A 6,326-nucleotide genomic window follows, 5' to 3' on the forward strand; every position below is an offset into this window, starting at 1 on the left:
GAATGTGCTACGATAGAAAGGGAATGACTGGTGGAGAGTGGAGTAGGAGTGTGATAGTGCGTGGGACACGTTGAGGATTAGACTAATGGATGTGGGTTTCTGTGGGGAATTCTGCCCTGTGGTATCTGATTAGAAAGCTCCTAACTATATGCCAGATGTTGTTTCCGGTGCTGGGATAGACACAGAGAAAATCAACTTAAAAATAGTGAATAGAATATCAGTGAGGGGAAGGGCGACTTCAAGAGGCCTAATATATGTGCAATTGGATAACAAATAGAAATCTGGATCTACACAAAAGAATGAAGACTGCCAGAGATGGTAACTACAGGGTACACATGTAAGACTTTCTTATTATATAAATCTTACCAAAAGATAAAGTACTGTTTAAATAAAAATAAAAAACAATGTAGTTAGGGTTTTTATATCTATCTATCTATACATGTATAGAAGCAAATTGTATGACAACAATAGCACAAAGACCAGGAGAAGAGAAGGAAATGGAAACAAACTATTGTAAGGTTCCTATAGTCTATGTGAAGTAATATGATATCTCTTGAACAAACACTGTGATAAGTAAAAGATGTACATTCTAAGCCTTAAAGCAACCACTAAACTAACAAGAGTTATAGCTAATAATACAACAAGTGAAGTAAAATGGAATCATAAAAAATACTCAGTCCAGGGGCTAGCCAGTGGCCTAGTGGTCAAGTTGGGCATGCTCCACTTAGGTGGCCCAAGTTTGCAGGTTCAGATCCAGGGCATGGACCTACACCACTCACCAGCCATGCTGTGGCATTGACCCACATATAAAATAGAGGAAGATGGGCACAGATGTTAGCTCAGGGCTAATCTTCCTCAGCAAAAAAACAAACAAACAAACAAAACCAAAATTCAATCCAAAAGAAGTCAGAAAGTGCAAAAGGGAACAAATAACAGATGGGAAACAAATCACAAAATGGAAGGTTTATATCAATAATAAGATTAAATATAAGTGATCTGAACATCCCAATTAAGAGGCATTGAATGTTAGATGGGATAAAAAAGCAGGACTCAACCAAATGCTGCCTATGAGAAATTCACTTTAAATATACCTATACCAATAGGTTAAAAGTACAAGGATGGAAACAGATACACTATGCTAATGCTGTGTAAAGAAAGCTGGAATGACCTTGGATTTGGCAATGGATTTTTAGATATATCTGACACCAAAAGCATAAGCAACCAAAGAAAAAACAGATAAACTGGACTTCATCAATATTAAAAACTTTTGTACACAAAGCACATTATCAAGAAAGTAAAAAGACAACCTACAGAATGGGTGAAAATATTTGTGAATCATTTATCTGATGAGGGTTTAATGTCCAGAATACATAAAGAACTCGTAAAACTCAACAACAAAAAGACAAAGAACCCATTCAATAATAAGCAAGGACTTGAACATGTTTCTCTGAAGAAGATATACAAATGGCCAATAAACACATAAAATGATGCTCGACATCATTAGTAATTAGGGAAATGCAAATAAAACCACGAGATACCACTTTACACCCACTAGAATGGGTATTATCAAAACAACTGAAAATAGCAAGTGTTGATGAGGATGTGTAGAACTTGGAACCCTTGTACAACAACAGTGTGAAGATAAAATGGTGCAGCTGCTATGGAAAACAGTTTGGCAGCTCCACAAAAAGCACAGCATAGAATTACCATATAACCCAGCAATTTCACTCTTGGGTTTACACTCAAAGGAATTGAAAGCAGGGACTTGAACAGATACTTGTATTCCAATGTTCATTGCAGCATTATTCAAAATAGCCAAAAAGTAGAAACAACCTAAGTGTCCATCGACAGGTGAATGGATAAACAAAATGTTCTATATTTACACAAAATGGAATATTATTCAGCCATAAAAAGGAATAAAGTTCTCATACATGCTGCATCATAGATGAACCTTGAAAAAATTATGCAAAGTGAAGTAAGCCATACATAAAAGGACAAATATTGTATTATTCTGCTTATATGAAATATCTGGATTAGGCAAATTCATAGAGAAAGAAAATAGGGTGGCGGTTACCAGGGGCTGGGAAGATGGAGGAATTGGGAGTTATTGCTTAGTGGTTACAAAGTATCCATTTGGGATGATGAAAAGTTTTGGAAATAGATAGTGGTGGTGATTGCACGACATTGTGAATGTATTTAATGCCACTGAATTGTACACGTAAAAACTGTTAAAATGGCAAATTTTATGTTATATATATTTTACAATAATATAAAAATTTAATAATGTAATATACCAAAAATCATTGAATCATACTATAAATGGGTAAATTGTATGGTGGTGAATTTTATCTCAATAAAGCTGTTTTTTTAAAAAAAGCTGGAGTGGCTGTATTAATATCTACAAGTAGATTTCAGAGCAAAAACATATTACAGGATAAAGAGGATCGTTTCATAATAATAAAGTGGTCAGTTCTTCAAGGTGAAATAATCGTAAATGTTTAGGCACCTAATAATAGCATCAAAATACAAGAAACAAAAATTGATAAAACCAGAAGGAGAAAGAGACAAGTCCACAATTATAAGTTATAGATTCCAGTACCACTCTCAGTAATTATTAGAACAAGTAGATAGAAAATCAGTTAAAATACAGAAGCTTTTAAAAACACTATCATTTAACCTAATAATTGATATTTATAAAGCACTGCAATCAACAACAGCAAAAAATACTTTTTTCAAATGCACATGGAACATTTACAAAGATAGAACATAGTCTGTGCTGCAAAACAAGCCTCTTTCCACAATGAAATTAAATTAGAAATCAATAACTGAAAGATATCTGGATAATTACCCAATATTTAGAAACATACACATTTCTAAATAACCCATGGACTAAAGAAGAAATCAAAAAGGAAATTAGTATTTTGAACCTAAAGAAAATCAAAACACATTGTATAAAAATCATGGGATGCCACTAAAGCAGTATTCAGGGGGAAATATATAGAATTAAATACCTATATGAGCAAAGAAGAAAGTCTCAAAACAATAACTTCATTTTCTACTTCAAGAAACTAGAGAAAGAAGAGTAAACTAAACAGAGTGTAAGCAAAACAAAGGAAATAAAGATGAGAACAGAAATCAATGAAATAGAAAACAGAAATCAATGAAGCAGAAGCTAATTATTTCAGATTGATAAAGATTATAGCTCTGGCCAGAATGATCAGGAAAGAAAGGGTGATAGCACACACTACCCACATCAGGAGTGAGAGAGATGACATCACTACAGAGTCTACAAATATTAAAAGGATAACAAAGTATATCATAGCAACTTAAATCCAATACATTAAACAAATTAGTGAAATAGATTTCTTGACAAACACAAATTATCAAGATGTATTAAAGAAGTAGTCAACCTGAATAGCCCTGTATCTACAAAATAAATTGAATTTGTAACTAAAACCTTCCTACAAAAAACCACCAGGCCCAGATGTCTTCACTGGGAAATTCTATTAAACATTTCTACTTAATTTTAATTTCTATTAAATATTTAAGGAAGAAATTATAACAATGCTATATAAAGTCTTCTAGAATAGTGAAAAGAGGGAAATTCTTCCCAACTCATTCTATGAGTTATCTAGACAGAAACATTACTCCCCCTAAAACTGCAGACCAATATCCCTCATGAACCTATTTGCCAAAAATTCTTAATAAAATTTTAGCAAATTGAATCCAACAATATATAAAAATGATAAGGCATAATGGCCAAGCAGTGTTTATCCCAGGAATATAAGATTGGTTTAAGATTTGAAGCCCAGAGTAATTCAACATATTAAGAAACTAAAAGAGAAAAACATTATTACCATATCAATGGATGCAGAAAAAGCATTTGACAAAAATCAATATCCATTCCTGATAAGTATACTTAGCAAACTAGAAAAAGAAAAAATATTTCTCAACCCAACGAAGGCCATCTACCAAAACCCTTCAGCTACCATCTCACTTAATACAAAACTGAATACCTTCCCTCCAACATCAGGTGCACAGCAAAGATATCCACTTTGACAGCAAAGTCCCCACTTCCAGTCAATCTTGTATGGAAGGTTTTAGCCAGTGAAATCAGGAAAGAAAAAGAAATAAATAGCATACAGATTTGATAGTGTAATGAAGAGTCTGATTCCATTTTTAGATGTTTGGTTATGTATAGTTGCTTTTTTAAAAAAAATTTTATTTAAACAACAAGATGCTTGACTTGAACGTAAAGCTATCTAGGATTCATTTCTTTTAATTTATCCCTACTCAAAGACAGATTGCCCTACATATAACAGCTATGTACAAAAAACAGTTATAAAATTGCCCTTGGTTTTACAATGATAAATAAAAACATTAAAACTCTCCAACTGAACAAGGTATGCAAGGATTCTTATGTTGTTCTTTTTTGTTAAACTGAGAGCAAAATAAGTTACCAGAATATAAAGATAAGAGCTGAAGGAGCATGCCACTAATAGAAAGGGAGTATTTTCACAGAACCAGTATTTTTCCCCATCCCATCTCCATTTGATGTCAATCAAAACATACCATTGGCTATTTAAAGCAATGTTTTGAAAAAGCAGTATGCTTGTGCACATACACCAGTTACTTTATGTACAATGAAGGAATGGGGAAAGGCAAAATGAAAGACTAGAGAAAACTATACTGTAGTAGTCAGGATGTGGTGGAACCAAATAGTGTTTTTCTAAGTGAGAATGTCTTCTTGGTCTAGAGGACAGAGTTCTGGAGTAAAGTAGCATGTTCCTTTTTTAGCAGACACCTTCTGTCTGCTGCTGGAACACATCCATTGTATCTTCATCCCCCATTTCCAACTGAGCAGGTGTGTTTGTTTCATCGATTGGCTCCCCATCAAAGTGGACTCTGATCTGCCTCATTGACAAACCCTGCCATTCACAATAGGCTGTCATTAGTTTATTCAGTGGCGTACGCCTCTTAATCTTAAACTGCACCACAGGGCCCTCCTGCTCCTCCACCCTCAAATTATTACAGTTGTTGTTGTCAGTTTTGACTCCTTCCTTGGGCTTTTCCTCAGCCGTGGAGAGGGCCTGAATTTCCTCAGCTGCTGTTTCACCAGGTTTGCACGGAAAGAGCACACAAACAGTACTAGGAGCAGCCGCAGAAGCTGCTCACAGCTTTTAAGCTTCACTCCTTCTTCTTTCTCTTATGCCCCATATCTGGGCAAGCTCAGGTGCTCCCTCCCTTGGCACAAGCAGAAGATTTAAACCAAGTAAGCATCTGCCATAAACACTCCATGCCAACGTCTTTTCCTTGCTGTTGCAAACCATTTGCAGACTTTCTAGGGAAGCCTGCCCTGCTTTCCCTAGAAAACTTCATTGTGTGGATAATAAAACTTTTCATACTCTCTTGGGTGTGTGTGTGTGTGTGTGTGTGTGTGTGTGTGTGTGTGTCTGCGCGCGCGCGCGCGCGGTGCATCGTCAGTCTCAACGTCCCAAGCAAATTTTGGGTGGGGGTCCATCCTGTACCTGCAGATTGGAATAGGAATAGGTACCACTATTCACAATAGACAGGAATAGGTACCACTGTCTTTTTTCACAGATGACATGATCATCTATGTAGAAAATCCAATGGAAACTCTAAAACTCTAGTAGAAATACTAAGTGAGTTTAGCAAGGTAACAGACCACAAGGTACAAAAATCACTGGTAGTCTATATATTGGCAATGAATGATTGAAAATTGAAATTAAAAAAAAATACCACTTACAATAGCATCAAAAACTCTGAAATACTTAGGGGTAAATCTGACAGAAGATTGCATTACCTGTACATTAAAAACTACAAAATATTACTGAGAGAAATTAAAGAAGACCTAAGTAAATGGAGATATATACTGTGTTCAAGAGTCATGAGATTCACTATTTGAAAGATGTCGACTCTCCCCAAATTGACCTGTATACTCAACACAATCTCAATCAAAATCCCAGATAGGTGCTTTTCTTTGGTATAAATTGCCAAATTCCTTCTAAAACTTTCCTAGATGCTTACCCGAAAGAAATGAAAATTTATGTTCACACAAAAAAACTATACATGAATTTGCATAGCAGCTTTAGTTATATGAGCCAAAAGCTGGAAACAACCCATATGTCCTCCAATGAGTGAATGGCTAAACCAACTGTGGTATATCCACATGAAATACTACTCAGCAAGAAAAGGAATGAATTATTTACACATGTAACAAGATGTATGAATATCTAGGGAATTATGCTGAGTGAAAAAGCCAATACTCAAATTACACACTTTATGATTCCATTTATGTAATATTC

The 6,326-nt window shown here is 35.0% G+C and overlaps 1 pseudogene; it reads right to left on the minus strand.

Moving 5' to 3' along the window:
* Window positions 1–4,645: 4,645 nt before the first annotated feature.
* Window positions 4,646–5,608, minus strand: LOC111775404 (small ubiquitin-related modifier 2 pseudogene; annotated as a pseudogene).
* Between the last annotated feature and the right edge of the window lie 718 nt (window positions 5,609–6,326).

The sequence above is a fragment of the Equus caballus genome, chromosome 10 (assembly GCF_041296265.1).
Source record: "Equus caballus isolate H_3958 breed thoroughbred chromosome 10, TB-T2T, whole genome shotgun sequence".
In the NCBI taxonomy this organism is placed as follows: domain Eukaryota; kingdom Metazoa; phylum Chordata; class Mammalia; order Perissodactyla; family Equidae; genus Equus; species Equus caballus.